The 16,913-nt window shown below is 28.8% G+C and overlaps 1 protein-coding gene across 1 annotated transcript in view; it reads left to right on the forward strand.

Annotated features, from left to right (window-relative positions):
* Positions 1-400: 400 nt before the first annotated feature.
* Positions 401-16,913, forward strand: part of LOC129960873 (doublesex- and mab-3-related transcription factor 2-like) — a 40,896-nt gene continuing 24,383 nt past the window's right edge. The window contains exon 1 of the mRNA XM_056074581.1: positions 401-499. The gene's annotated coding sequence lies outside the window, so the exon portion shown is untranslated. The remainder of the gene's footprint in view (positions 500-16,913) is intronic.

Here is a 16,913-nt window from a genome sequence, read left to right on the forward strand (position 1 = left end):
TTCCTTTCGTTAATTCTTAAAAGAATTCGAGCCTTGTGATTAATGGAAGTAAAAAAAATGTTTCCAGAATCGTCTTTCGGATTATTTTTCAGCTACTGTAAAGATGTGAATTCTGTCTGCTAAAGTATCAGCAAAAACGAAAAAAAAAATTGCTGATCAACAGAAAACTGAAGTCTTAATTCGAGTCCTATGTAAAACAAGCTGAATAATTTATTTGACAGAGGAAGCTTAGTGTTGCGAATGCATGAAACGTGACTTTGATAGATGTTGTTTTAAAGATGAGGGGAACAAAATTAAACTTACGGGGAAGAGAACTTAGACTTGGGTTCCTCCTCCGATGTGGTAATTGGCGAATGGCATGCAGGTAATCCCCTCTACTCACTTCTAAACTCCGCCTTCCATAGGCCTTAGCCAGCCTTTGAGGAAGAAATCTATCTATGAAATTATTTAAGTTTAGTACAATATCCAGAAAACATTGGATAAAAGCAAATTAACGACGGTAAGTAAATATTTTAAAAATTGTTATAAGTATTTGAAAAAAGTTAAAAATTATCTTTAAAACCTTCAGTGATTGCACGATTCATGGGAAAATCGTGTTATTTATAAGCCTGAATAGTTATTTTAAAATTAATTAAATTTTTTCGTTGATATGAAGTGTTAGAAATGAATTTATAATTGAATTACTAAGGTTATATCAGATTAATATAAGATCATGTTTGGCTTTATGATGTTTTGTCAAATCAACGAATATTAACATTTAAATTTATAAAATATTATCAGATTAATATCGATTGCATATCCGTTTATTTAAAACAATTTATTAGCCATGATCTTTCGGACAGCGATGAGGAAAGGGGGAGATGTTTCCTACTATTATCCTCTGAATTGCACTCAGAAGTTTTATGTGAATTCCTTTTAATTAAATATGCGTTTCTCTGTTGGACTTGAATCGTAATACTTAGAAATAAAATTATTGGGAGAAAAGAAAATTATTTTTTTGATTTTTTATTAATATGAAATGCAGACCTGTGATCAAATCACCTGATTAATAAATTGCTTTATCATTTCAACAAAGTTTAAAAATTGTTTTTTAAATGTTGACACAACATTCTTTTACATTATTTTAAAATCGTTTTATAGATGCTGTAATTTACTTTTAATTTAAGGAAATAAATAGTTTAACTAGAGTCTATTCTAGATATCCTTTCAGTGAAAATAATACTATTAATTTCGTAATCATAAAATTTATTTAAGACACACTCTTTATTAGTTATAGTGTGCATACGAAACAGAAATGAAAAATATTGTAGTTACATTTCGATCTGTCTATTTTTACCGTTTACATTTTGAATGAAATATGTCAACGAGAAGAAATATTACTTCAAATTATAAACTCACACTGTACGACGAAGCCAAACACGAAACGCGGATTATTAAGGAAGTGTGCAAGAAACGCTACCTATTTCATGAGATCATGTGAATGGCTTTTAATATTGCAATAAATCATCTTTTGTGCTAGTGTTGTTTTAATACCAAGACATGTATTGTGAATTAAAGACAGACACACCGGGTTGTAGTAAAATTCGAATTATCTGTAATTGAATGCATTTTTTTAAAAATCTTTATTAATCAGGGGCTGAAGTAATTTTCTGTTTAGGTTGCATCGAATATTCATTACCTATCTAAGAGAGCGAACTCCGCTTTCGAGGAGTCTAATTGGAAATAAAAACAATCTGGTGATGAATCCATTATGTGTTCAAAATTAGAGCATTAACGTCTTAAGGAGGAATCAAGAAATTATCTGAAATTGATTTTGATTTGAAATGAACTTTTTTTTCGTTTTCCTATTTTCAACATTTTCAAATAATTTATTTAATTTTATAAAATATCAAAAATGTGAAATATTTTCACCAAACAAAAGTTATTTATCTAAAATCAAATCATAAACCTCGGTAATGTGTACTGAAATATTTAGACGAGATAAATAAATGAAAATGAAAACGAATAAGTCCTTAGTTGAATTAAAAGAAAAGGAGTTCTCAAAGAAAACAATGCATGCCCAGGATAATAATAAATTCGCATTCCTTCTTCAGAAATGCCTTCCTATATTCTACAAACTGTTTACAAGTTTTAGATAGCAGAAAAGAAATAGAATGCATTCATTCACATATCATATCAATGTATTTAGTTTCGTCTTAATTACCAAATCTACCAAGCATCATTTTGATGAGGTGTGGAAAATCGATTTGGGTGGCGGCTTGTATTTTGTCCATATCATTTGACCATGATTCAAAATTAAGGCACCCTTGTCCGATAAACTTCGCAGTTAAGCCGTTAAAATAGGAAATAAGCTGTTATTTGTATTTATATGTAAGCGATTTGTTGTAAATAAAAAAAGCGCACACGCGATCAATCTTTTTTTTTTAATAGGAGTAAATTTTGAATGCAAATCCATTCAGTAGCTCTGTTGAAAAGAAACGGGAACATTTAAGATAGCGCTTTTCTATACTATTTTTGATCAACAATCAAGGAACCATTCAAATGTTCTTTTCAAAACATTCAATAATATTCAAGATTAGACTAATCACTATTTTTGATCACTATTTGGATAGCAAGGGCGTTTCATTGACTAATTGTTTTGCATTTGTGACATTTATATCAAAACATTATTTTTAATTCTTTTTAAAGATTTAAATTATGAAAGTATCCATTTGTATATTACTTTTTAGCGTATATGATTCGAAAACTAAAATTCAATATATATATATATATATATATATATATATATATATATATATATATAGATTTTAATAATTTATCAACAATGTTTAAGTAAATTATTTGCAAAATATTTCTCATAATTATACATCTTTACTATTTTTTTCCTTACTTTCTCGTATACGAATCACCACATTCAAGACTGCTCCGAATCCGAAAAATACAGTTTTAGAATTATGTCGTCTGTCTGTAATCACGATAAATAAAAAACGCTTTGAGTTAGGTAGGTGAAATTTGGCATATGATTTTAAATCAAATATATAGATTTCTGTCTGATTTTGAACCAAATCCATTCAGAAGAAATCTATCTGTCCGAATACAAATGAGCACGATAATTTCAAAATGTAAAAAGTTAGACAAATAAAATTTGGTACACAAGCTTAGCATCTAAAATATATTTCGACATAACATTTGGACCGAAATCCGTCAAGGAATTGACCGTTTGACTGTCTTTATTTTTCCATACATGTAAGCACGATAATTCAAAAGCGTAAGAAATAGGTAAATAAAATTTGGTTGACAGTTTTAATAGCTAAAGTGTAGATCCTTGCCAAATTTTGAATTAAATCTGACAAGAAGTTGACCGTCTGTTAGTCTGTGCTTTCCCATGATTGTAAACGTGCTAATTCAAAAACGCAATGGTTAAATAAATGAAGTTTGTTACACTATCTTTTGACCATGTTTGTAGTTATGTGTCAAATTTTGGTTTCAATCGGTTGAAAAAAGGGCACCAAAATACATATTCTATTTTTCGGTACTTGTGTAATAACAGCATGCCAGTTATTCGAAAAAAGAAATCGCCAAAATTGCCCTTTTATAGGCTCTTTGCTCGGTTAGGTTGTAGTTGTTGCTCGCCAATGGCATCAGGTTAATACACAAGCATTGGTTTCCTTTATTATACTACGAAGCATACATTTCTCATTGAAAATGAAAATCTGGGCATTTATGATGTTCACGGTATTTCCCATGATCCACAGTTTTATTTGAGGGAAAGAGAATTACGCATTCATTGGAGTGTATCTGAGGATGCTTTGGGCAGACCATTCCCTCGTACTATTACGAAATATCTTTCTACAGTATTTTGTTAGGATGACTTTGAGACTATTTAACTAAGTTAGAGTAATGTTCCGTTTTGAACTTACACAAGGCTATCTTAAATCAGAGCTCTTATTATTGAATTTTGGTCAGATGACGAGGACGATACCTGATCTGGTAACTTCAAACTTTCATCTACATCAGGAGGAGGACATTTGACCCGGAAGAATGCAATGTGCAGCCATCAGATCAGCGTAGATGGCGCTTATTTAGAGAAATCGGAACTCGAACCCGAAACTTACAGCCGAGCTACAACGACCCAACTTAAATATAAACTGAATATCTCAATATATAAAAACTGAAAGCTTCATATTCTAAAAAGGTGGCAACTACAAAAAGAGACTTGTGTGAATTCAAGCAAGGTGATGAATCTTGACTGTTTGCCACTTCATGTTTTCAAATATTAGTCTCATTTGTTTCTGTTAAGTTTTAAATTATAAATTCGAATCCTTTAATGAGTTATCAATTTAAAAAATCACGAAAATATTTCCATTTAATTATATTATTATTTTGATTCTTTAAAACTTTTTCAGCTCATGATAGTTTTAATTCTCTTCAACAGTCTAAGATAAATATAAAAATAAAAGTTATCTAAAAATCTTTTACCAATATATAAAAAAAAGAGCTTTGAAAGCTAACTTCATCTTCAAATTATAAATCGACACAAATTAAATAAATTATTATTATTATTTACAAATCTAGTTTATAGATCTTTCTTTTTTCTTTCAATTTTTTTTTTTTTTGCAATTGTTGCAAGTTATACCAATGTTGATGCTTACAAGCGAATTTTGTTTAAGAAGGTGAGGTACTTCCTTTTTTTTATTATTATTATCAAAGTATTCAGACTTGCTTTACAAAGTTGTTTGCTACAAAAGTTTAAAAAGTAAATGCAGAAACAGATCAAGCATGTTCGAGGCCTCTGACGCTGAATTTTGTGGAAATCCTCTAAAAGAATCACATATATGAAATAAATTTAGATTTCTAATACATAATTTTTTTAATTAATTCCGCATATTTTAATTCATAACAATTATTTCCAATAACAATTTCGAATTATGTATTTTCTCCACTGTTTTATTTTAATTACCTAGTTGATTTGTTTAATTAATCTTTACTAATAATGAATACATTTTGGAATCATTAGATGAATTTATGAAATTTATTATTGTAATTTGCATATGTAAATATTTATATTAAGTATTGCCGAAACAACTTATTATCTATTGTATAAAAGAAAGGCCCTTTTCTAGCAAAATTTTTTCGATTATAATTGTCGAATAAATAAATATTATATTCAGCGAGTGATTAAGATAAAAATAATTATCAATTTAATTTTAAATTCTGAAACACGATAAAGTAAAAAGGATAAAAACAATTTTTTTTTTTTGCTTTAAATCTTTGTAAAATATAATCCATGTGTGATTTCCTTTTTTCCCCCTTTCTTTTTCTTTTTTTTAATATGCCAAAATCTATTATAAATCATTTTATTTCTCCCTTTTTCAATAATTTAGATGTTTCAGGGGCATGGAATTAGATACAAAAGTGTTTAGAAAAAGTATTCCATAAAGTATTTTAAAGTAGGCCGTAGTTTGAACGCAAATTCGGATCATTCTGAAATCAGATTATTATAAAAAAGAAAGTGAAACTAGATTACTTTGTTCAACTATCGACAAACCAATACATTTTCATATACCTAAAATATTGCTTTTAAAATTTGATCCAAAGAACCATTTGAATGGAACATGATAAATGAAATTGAGTTCTTTATATAAGGTATAAGTTTCAAACCTTTGCTAATTTTAATTATTGAATAACATGATACTCTAATACATTTAGAATAATTAGAATAATTTATTAGTTATATTGATTACAAAAATTACTTTTCAGTTTTTGAAACACTCAGTTGAAAGTGATGCTAAATAATAATATTGAAAATCACGAAAAACCAATGCACATTGCTTGGAAGGAAACTAATAATAAATAAAATTAGGATTAAAGATAAATTTTTCTCTAGAAAATACTTCAATTATTTTAGATATGTCAATGCTATTTAATTGTTCTTGTTGCAAAACAATAAAGCCATGTTCTTTAATCTGTCTTTTGACAATAAACTTCTACAATAACATTTTACTTTTTCAAGACATTTTTACATTACATTTACATTTTTACAATACATTTTACTTTTACAGATCATTATCTCTCTCCTGATAAGTTCGTTACAAGGAAAATCAGCAAAATTTTAAAATTATTTCAGCACTAGAAAAGCACTAGCACTGTTGGTGACTGACTTTCGAGACTTTAAACATTTCAATCAAGTTAATAAATTTTCTCTATCGTCTTTAACAGGCAAAAAGAACTGCTCTAATTTGTCATTAAATACTGCTGTAGTATCTACATCACTTTGATAAATACATTTTAGTTTATCTAGATAAGAATTCTTTTCTGTCCTAAACGTATTAAAATAAAAAATAAAAATATTTTAAACATTTCTGAATTACGTTTGTTTGCTTGTTTCTTTTAAAATATTTTGCAATTAAATTGTCACAAATAACTTGAAAAATATTATAAATGGATTTTTTATGAAACTGAATCTAATTTAATTAAAATTCTTTTCCGTGCATATCTTTGATGAATATGATCCTTCAAATTAACTTTGTTAGGGAATTAGCTTGTTCTTCTACATTTCAAAACAATTTTTAAACTGCCGAATAAAATTTTCTAATGATTTTAACAAGGAACCTGTTTGAAAAATGGTGATTTCAATTGATTATTTTATAATTTAATTTTTCCATTCATTCTCCTAAAAAGGGTATTCCAGATTACTGTCATGAGTACTGTTTCATTCTTAAACATTTCCCCAAATAAACTTACAGCTTCAGCTGCAGGCTTTTTTTTTTTGTTCTGATGTTTTTATTTCTGATAAAGCTATTATTTTGTATTTTCCAATTTTTAAAGGAAGCATTGCATCAACCTTTCCGGACCATCTTTTTTTATATAGTTTCGTAAAAGTAAGCGAATTATCGCGATTCCCCATACTTTTATGTAATATCAAAAAACGAATAGTGCTGATAAAAAAAAAGACAAACAATTTTCATACAAACATACATTATTGAAATATTATAATACAGTTCTCTGCAGCAAAGTTGCAGTTAAATTTAAAAAATGATCAGTGCAAGAAATAAAACTCACATTTAGTTTGTGTATATGATTTCCAAGTTTCCAAGTTTGATGCATTGCGCTATTTTGTTCCCTATAAAATTTAATTCTTAGTTCTACTACTTTTAAAAAATGTAATAATTTATCATTGGAATTATCAAACTATGACATTAATTTTTCGGAAAACCTTCAGCAATCTGATATCACAATCAATCCCGAGAAAAAAAATCAAATATTGTGCGTTTCTCTTTATCGTAAATTTTACTTTGAACAAACAAATTTTACTTTGAATTTAAATGAAAGCTGCGAAATTATTATTTTGCAATCTATTTGAATTGTGAATAGTGCTAAATTCTATGACTATATTTAGAGGACTATATTAGAGGAGACTATATTTTTAGGAAATTTGTTCTGTTTGAGCTCAGCGAATATTGCAAATTTAGAAAAATAATTGTATGAAATATTTTGGTCAAATTCTATCCAAATCTACAATGAATAAAACTTACCTTATTGTTTCTATTCCGAGAAATTTGTTCTAAAATGATTATGTAAAATACACCTCGTTTTATGAATTTAGACCTCGACTGTATGAGACTGAGGGACCTTAAAATCTATTCAACTTACATGTCAGTGCTCGTATATATCTCTCAAAATCTCGCAATGTATATCGCCGGAAATTTCTACATTGCAGCTTTGTTCAAAAAAAAAAAAATCTCACTTTTTCTTTAAAAAGAATGAAATGGATGAATGAAAAGAACCAAGTGAAATACAGTAGAAATAAATTCCAACGAACGAAAACACAGAAGGAAATAATCAGATCAATAAATAATGCCAAAAATAGAGAAATTAACGAAATATATTAGTAAACTAGCAACATTTTTTAAGCCAAAAGACTGAAAAGAATTGCCATTGAAGGGAAAATCTTGAGTAAAATCATTTCCATTAATCATCGATTTCCGGTGTCTGTAGTGCAATTTATGTTTATTTATTTATTTATTAATTTTTGTTGTTGTTGTTGCTAGAATTAGCTTTGCTACCATTGAGAGTAGAGGGGAAAAAATATTGCAAAATTTTTTTAAAAAATTTCATTTCGAGTTCACAGCCTGTTATCTGCTCCTAAGTAAATGGTGATTCACTTTAATTAAATTGTAAACATTATAGTTTAGTATCTAGTATTCCAAAATATTCTATTTTTTTAAAAATCCTTTTAAATAATATTTTGTATAATCAGTTATAATAAATATTTACTTAAAAGAAGAATTAAAAAAATATTTCAAGAAAAATTTAAAATACTTTTCTTAAAGTTAAGAAATAAATGAAAAGAATTAATTGCATTTAGTTTTAAAAGCTAATTTGCCTTCAAATTATATGTATATGTAGTTTTTATTATATAAATTTTTAATAACTAATATGTCTAGCATTTGTCTTTAAATAAAAACATCTGGCTATTTTTTTACTATAACATTTATTCTACAATTAAAGGCCAATTTATGAGCTATTTTCTAACCGTTTATCTGCTAACCGTTATGCACACCCGTGTCTTTAAAATTGGCTTAATTATAAAGAAGTAAATGAAAGGACTTACCATTTAAAATAGTGAAAATGAGAAGGATATACAAATAAAGAATTGCGTTCATTACATCAATTACAGGACAGTTTAAAATTTGAACATATTTTTCAGTTGCAAAATTGTCTTTATAAATGTTTGCAGCAAAGAACTTTTCATTTCAAGCATCGCATTATACGAAAACAGAAATTTTTCTTTTGATGGTACGTTGCATACCAAAAGGTTCCTGATATTCCAGTTACGACTCTTTATGGATTCTGATTGCTCTACCTCCGTAAACAAGAATAGATCCAAAAGAAGTTGCTACAAATGAAATGTTGTAAGCGAAATTCGAATATCTTCTGAATAAGACACGCTAATAATCTTCACTGCGTGTTTATTGATTCATATAGATAATGATAATTCACAGAATGTCTTCATTTTTTAAAAAAAATTCGTTTATTGAAAGATGCATGCTTCAGAGGAAAATCAAAGATGTGAATAAGTAAATTTTTTTAAAAATGCATCGCTTACAGAGAGAAATTTATTTTAAAAAATTGATATGAATATTTGAAATGTCGCTAATGTAGTTAACTCATGTGACGTCTTTATGTCACGAGGAACTTGGTTGTGTGAGTCTTAGTAAATACATCCACATCAATTAGCCCGAATGTGTATTATCTTCACCAACTTGACTTTAAAAAAAAACATTTCTAATAATCATTTTGAGTAGAAAAATGCGTTTTATAAATTCGAATTTTGACTGCAATAATGTGAAAGAGAAAAACAATTACTGTACGAAAACGTTTTTACATTTTCCACTCTAAAATCCTGATTTAACATGGGTTGTGAAATTTCGAAGAAAATTTCTTAAACCTACACCAGATTGTGAACTGTGCTTTGTAAGATCTAACTCTAATATTATAACTAGAACACTGGAATGCATAGTTATTAATTAATTAACTAAGTTATTAAAGATTAGTCTGTTGAAACTTTAAGTAAATATAACTAAAAAAATTATTAATTGAAACAATACGAATATAGTTTAAGCAAGAATTATTCTAATAACGTGAAGGAAATAAAATATTCCAAAAATAAATAGAAAACTCATATTTAAAGAACTCTGACAAAATTTGAGAATTAATGAATATCCACAAAAGTTAATATTAAAATTCTTATTAAAATTAAATTGCCAAAGCAATTAAATTACCAAAGAGAACATTAAAGAAATTATTATTTCTATCTACAAAATCTTTTTTATTACTTCAAAGTTCAGTAGATTTCTAAATCTGTTTCATCACTGGACATATTGCATTTATCATATGAACATGTTATATTTAAAAGAAAAAGAAAAAAAATCGTCAGAGAATTCTCCCTTTAATAACTTAGTTGGGCAAATTTGTATCGATTTTCAGACAAAGTGTAAACATGCATTTTAAAAATATTATACTTCAATGTGATAGAACAGAATATTCCAAATACATTGTGAACCTAGGCAGAATTTGCAGGATTTTTTTCAATACATCTTACTGCATTGGTTTCTAATTCCTAATATATCTTTAATTTAATGTACCAGTAATTTTTAGTTAAGCATAACTCAGACAATTTTAAAAACGGTGATATACAATTTTCTAAAATAATAAAGTAGCAGAAAAAAAATTTTAATGACTGATCTTGTCTTGGAGAATCATACAAAAATTTCAAAATAATAATAATAATAATAACACTTTGAAAATTAATAGCAAGATTATTTTGTTAACTTAAAGTAAATTTTTTATTTTTATAAATTTAAATTGAATTATTATTCGAAAAATTACGCAATTTACAGTGTCTGCTTATCTCCAATAGATAAAAAGTTAAAACACGTTTCAATCTTTTTGGAACAATTTGCTAGGAAAAAGTCTTTAACAGAGAAATATAGAATGAAAAATGATTTAAAAAATAATTATTTATTATTCTATTTTTCATTTATTTATACTTCATGCGTTAAAATTTTTTCTAGAATAAAAGTTTTTATCCTGATACTCAGTTTTAAGAAACGTAATCTTTAATATAAATTTTTTAAAGCATTACTCTTACTAAAGAGTTTTTAACTCTTACAAAATATTTCGATTAAAAATTACAAGTGAAAACCGCAAAAATCTAATGCTTTATGAGTTTACTGACGCAGTGGAAGCTTGCTGGGCCATAACCCACAACTTTGTAAACTGAACCAACATTCTACCAGCCATACATTTTTAAAAAAAAATTGCATTGATGTAATTCTAGGAAATTTAGTTCTGTGGTGAATTTGGCTAATTCGAGCTTAAATTCCAAACTGGTTGATCTTTCTCTGCTATTTCTCTCCTTTGCATTTCCTATTAATTTAGTGTCAAGCGATCACCAGTAATTTGAATTTATTATGATTATTTTGATTTCAAAACTAAAGGTCAATGAAATTGTTTTTATTTGAGGAATATACTCGTTAAGTAAATAAGTTATACATAACTTTTACACGTAAGTATTCTTAAACGATTTGAGTATTCAAAATGATGCATAGAAAGATGGGATAACTGGGTACACAGGGGATCTGGGAGTTCCTTTGTATGTTTTAAAGTACAGTATATTCCCGAGTATCTGGCCTAATGTAGTGGAAGGGTATGTCGGATAACAAAAAAGCCTGATAGGTCGGAATTCTATGAGTTCATTTCTTTGCCCACCAATACTAGAAGACAAAATTTTTATACCAAAACTCACTGTTATAATGCGTATTTTCTTATTTCTTATCGAATACTAAACCCTCCGTTTATTTCAAGCCATGTAGAATGCGAACGCGTCCCGATGAATCATGGAAGAATTTGCCGGATTTTATTGCCAAGCCAGAATCTAGTCGTTGTATAACGCGTAATTTCTCCTCTATAGTCACTACAACTTTTTTTCGGTTATCACACATTTTTGAAACCTTCACTGTGATACACTTAAAAAAATCATTAAGCATACCTCAAGAACAATTTACGAATAATGTATGTACTGTGCAGTTATAATCAGAAGCATCAGTAACAATTGAGGTCCTTTACACATTGAAGAAATAATGAGCAACGAGCAGAACGCTGCTCTTTTCCTGTCACAACTTTATTTTGCAGGCGGCATGTATGAGGATCGTGGCAGATGCCCGCTTCTAAAGCTTTGGCAATTTTGTCAATACAATGCTTTGCTTTCCTCACTTAATTACGATAAAAGAAATTTAGGCCAGATAGTACAGGAGCCGGATAGTCACGAACCGGATACTCGGGACTGTAATGTATTTCGAATTCCTTTATTCTCGGATCGTCACTGCTGCTCTACGATAAATCAGTGGAAATGTTGTAACTATAAGGCGACAGGACTGGATAAATGATTCTGGGGTACCTGTCCATAATATTGGAGGGTGGGGGAATCCAACCCATGGTGTTATAATTAAGAGATACTGCTGCTTTCCTATTCTCCAAGATGGAGAAAAAAGAAAGAAATGGAAACCTCATTTTAAAGCCCTGCAGGGAAAGCTATACTGTCTATTTACGCTACTATTCCCAGTACTTTTCAGAAAGGAATAGGAAGAAGAGCATGAGAGAATAAAAAGGGGAAACACTATTTTTTGAAATAAAAAAGAGGGTTCAAGATATATTTAAGATTGAACTAAATACTAAAGGCTAAAAACGAAAGATTTTGAAAATAAGAAAAGAGAGAGAGAAAGGAAGCATTCGGATTTCTTCTATGGGAGTAAAATGGGTGGTGTGAACTTGAGTATTCACGATATTAATAAAATTTTAAAATATCATCAGTAATTCGATTGAATTGATTGATTTGAATTAAAATCATAGAAAATTATTTTTCTTTCCAAAATTTTTTCATTCATTAAATGTTTCCGCTTTACACAGGAATATTCTTAAACAATTTAAGTATTCAATGTGCTGCATAGTAGATGCAGTTCTGTTTTTAAAACAAATCACTAGCTAGCTTAAATCCGGCCAATCTAGCGTATGCCCGGTGAAATACTTCATTAAAAGTTCAAATATATCAAATTCATTTTCTAATTTTATTTACTATAGTTTATACAGTATACTCCCGAGTATCCGGTTCGCGACTATCTGGCTTCTGTACTATCCAGCCTAGTTTTTTTTTTTTAACCATAATTAAATGAGGAAGGCAAAGTGTATATTAAGTCCTCTTTGACTCTTATCTTAAGGTTATCTTTTCATATCAGCTTAATCATTTATCAGTGAAAATTAAAATCAGTGCGAGCCAATTTTCTTAAGAATTATGCCTACGATTTACGTTAATGTTTTGTTTATGTTTCCTGCATTTAAGTTGCACATTACAGAATTCATATTAAAATATGAACAGTTTATATCCTTTAACTTACTTTTTCTCTAATCAATTCTGGAAACGTGAAGTGCAGTATATAAACCAGCAATACAGAGCCTTCTATTTTAACTCGACACGTTACAGGCAACTACTTCTATGATTCACCGGGCCGCGGCTGTGTTCACATTGAGATAAATGGAGGGCTTAGTACTTGATAAGAAGTGAGAAAAGACGTATTATAATAGTGAGTTTGGGTGTAAAAACTTTGTCTTCTGGTATTGGTGGGCAAAGAAATGAATTCATAGAACTCTGGCATATACGGCGTTTTTGTTATTCGGCCTATCCTTCTGCTACATTAGACAGAATACTTGGAAGTGTACTGTATTTTAACATTTTTACACTTTCATTATTATATGTGCATAAAAGGGGCCAGAAAAATTCTTTTCGAAGTAAAAGAGAAGGAAAAGTGAGAGTTCATTTTACCCGAATCCGATTCGGGAAAGTCGGCAAGCAGTTGGCCTTGCTGATAATCCACTTTGAACGGTAAGCTTTACGGAGGTACTTTTCGAATTGTAGCACCCACGGTTCTTTTTTGATGCTTATCCGAACTCCTGCTTTGATACTGCTATATAAAGCGTTATTTTTAATTCACTCGGTGATAAAAAATATTAACATTAATAAATTTACAATTAAGTTCCTATTTTTGAAAGTGACATGTCAACTAATTTTACAAATGAAAATTAAAAGAAACAATTTATTAAAATATATATTTTTTGCATTATTAAATTTAAATATAGCACTTTTAAATCTTACTCTGTTTTATCTTATTTTTAAAATATTTTAATTGCAGTTTTTTTCTATTAATGTTTATGGGCGTGAATACTTTGGTATTAATTTTCATTGTGACATAAAATGACATAGATGCAGTAGCTTTCAATCTCTACGATTCGATTCAATGTAAAAAATAAATCACCTGCATTTTTATAGCGTATTAAAATGTTTACTTTACGCGAACTTGTTAAATAACATGTTCAAAACTTGATGACAAAGAAAATATTCTCTTGATTTAGTGATAAACAATAAATTTAAATTTCATATCTTTGGGCTTATTTTCGATGTTGAGCATTTTCATATATATCGTCAGGCGTTCTTATAATTTGGTTACAAATAAATTAAATTAAATTATTTATCTCAGTTCTTCATTACAGTAAAATATGCATATAAAAATACTGAAATGAAAATCAGGATTTAGAATCATATATTTTTTGAAAATATTCTCTATTGCAACAACTTAATTGTAAAACGATGTGGTTTGATTGATATTTTTTTAACTAATTTCAGAGCTCTTTTCAAATATATGTAAGCCCTTTAGTTATAAATTCCAACCACTTAAACTAATCATAATAATAGTATTGTGTTTAAAAAAGTAATCAATATATTGTAACATGATATTACTGAAGCAAAACTCAACTGATTGATTCCAGCGAAAGAGGCATATTTGACATAGCAGATGTAATGCGAGATGAGATTTTTATAAAAAATAGTAAAAGGAAATTCAGATTCGCTTCAAAGCTTGACCTGAAATCTGTTCAAAAATATTTTCATTTAATTTATTAGATTAACGTTTCGCTTTAAAGTTATGCAGTACGCTTTTATGTAGAGCTCACCTCATAATTTAAAAATATTGCTAGACAACTAGGTCGGTTCCTGAAAGCATACCTTAATCTTCAGTCTTCCATTAAAACGAAATTATCTACATCAGAATGTATGAGTTCTGCGCAATTAAAACAATAGCATTCCACTTGCACCTTGACTGAAACATTTGGTTGTATGTATACTTAAGGCTTAAAATACTTAAATTTTTATTCAAACGCTATAGACAGACCTTTACTGAGATCGCAACTACTAATTTTGGTCGCTATTAATAATTGTGTTGTCTTTAAGGAATTAAACCAGAAAATGTGACCAATAAAGCATTATAAGTATCTAATTAGTTTTTTCGAGGGAAAGGAGCATGAAAAATTAAGCAAAATGAACGTAAAATTTCATTGAAAACTATACAAGGGAATCAATGCATGACTTCCTTTATTAATTTTTTAAATTCCTGTATGAAACTACCGAAGATATCTCAATTGATACTTTCTGCAAATATTGTAATCATAATGGTTTGAAAACAAAACTTAATTTAAAGTAGTTTAGTTTTAATTAGATAGTTCGTGTGATAGTGAATTTTAAAGATTTCTTAAAGTCAATCAATTGAGTCAGCTCTTCCCAATCTTTATTTCATCCCTTCCCTTTTGCATACTTCCTGTTACCATATCCTTCCACCATCAACATCCCTTCGTGCAATAGGGATTTTTTTTTTTTTTTTAAGAATTTAGGTTATCTTGAATCAAACGACTTGAATTTCAAAACATTTGTGAGATTTATTTTACATTTTATTTCATTTTTTTAATAATATTGTTAGTTCTGTATCCTAACAAATAAAAGCAAAATTCAAACAATTCCCCATTAATTAATAACGAAATTAATAATTAATTACCTATCTTATCCATCAATTTTTCAAGTGGGAAACAATTTCAAAGTAATCCTTGAACACGTTTTATGATGTTGAGTTTTAAAAAATTAGATTCAAATAAGGACAAATATAGTCTCATTTCTTATAGCTGAGTCAAGTTTATAGCGACATATGCCATTAATATAAACATAAGACCAGTGCTCTTTCCACAAGCTCTATTCGTAAAATATTATAAATACAAGGTTATTCATAAAGAAGGAGTTGATTTAAAATATTCGGTAAATGTGGATTGCTATTTACGAGAAAATAATGATGCCCCAGAGAAAGTTTGCAGCATTCAAGGAGTGAATCTATTGTTGCAATGAAGCGTGTGTTTCCCTTAAGTTCAACAAACAGCGGTCTCCTCATAAACAGATTTACAATTTGTACGAAAAGTTCGTAGAAGATGATTGCATAGCAAAGGAAAAGGCCCTGGTCGTCCTCATACATCTGATGAAATTGTTGAGCGCATCCGAACTTCTTTGCAAAGGAATCATAGAAAATCCACAAGCAGAGGAAGAAGAAAGCCAATGATATGGGGGGTTGTTGGGAAGCGCCTAGGCTCTATGGCCTTTAATCTTCCGCTCGACTGAAATGATGAATGAGTAACAAACTTATGTTGTGCATGAATATTGAGCATAATTAACAATTTAGGATTTTATAAAACAGCTTCATATAAGTTTAAATGTAGCTAAGAACTTGGGAAGTGACTTAACAGGAATAGAGAGAGAGAGAGAGACAGAAAAGGGGGATTAAATAATTCTAATAGTAGATTTTTAATTTTCCTATAGTATTCATTGGCTATCGGCAGATAAGAAGAAAGCTTGGAATTTCGTAATCAGTGGTATGACTTAAGACCTATGCCTGTATTCTTCAATAATCAGAGAGCACCAATAATTGTCAATAACCAGGGAACAGTTACTTTACTTGTGGTAAGAAATGGACTTCTGATTCGACGTTTATCGCATTGTAAATAGAACTCGTGATAAATGCATCAGTGTTTTCCTTTACTCAGTAATGTATCTATATGCTCTCGTTCATTGGAAATAAATATAGCTTCCTAATTTTTGAATAATCCTGCATTTTATTGCTTTCACATCCTTTCTCGTCACTTTTCTGTCATCCAATGAGCTTTCAGGCTTGCATATTTTCATTTTTCGCACGAAGCTCAGGAAATAAAATTCTGTAATTTCTATTTTAATATCCTATGTCTTGTATTTTTCGTCATAAGCAATATTATTTTTGGATAAGCTTTACTGGTCCATTTCGTATCCCCAGGGGTATGAATATCGCAAGCTGGAAAATTCTGATCTAATTATGTTTTAGTAAAACGAAATGTTAAATTTTAAATGATCATGTAATTTAAAAGGATTTAATTTTAAAAAATCAGGCTTCGATATTTGTATACTGAATGACTTTCATCGCAGAATAATCTGAACATTAAACTAAATCTCCGTT

Source organism: Argiope bruennichi, chromosome X2 (assembly GCF_947563725.1).
Source record: "Argiope bruennichi chromosome X2, qqArgBrue1.1, whole genome shotgun sequence".
Classification (NCBI taxonomy): Eukaryota; Metazoa; Arthropoda; class Arachnida; order Araneae; family Araneidae; genus Argiope; species Argiope bruennichi.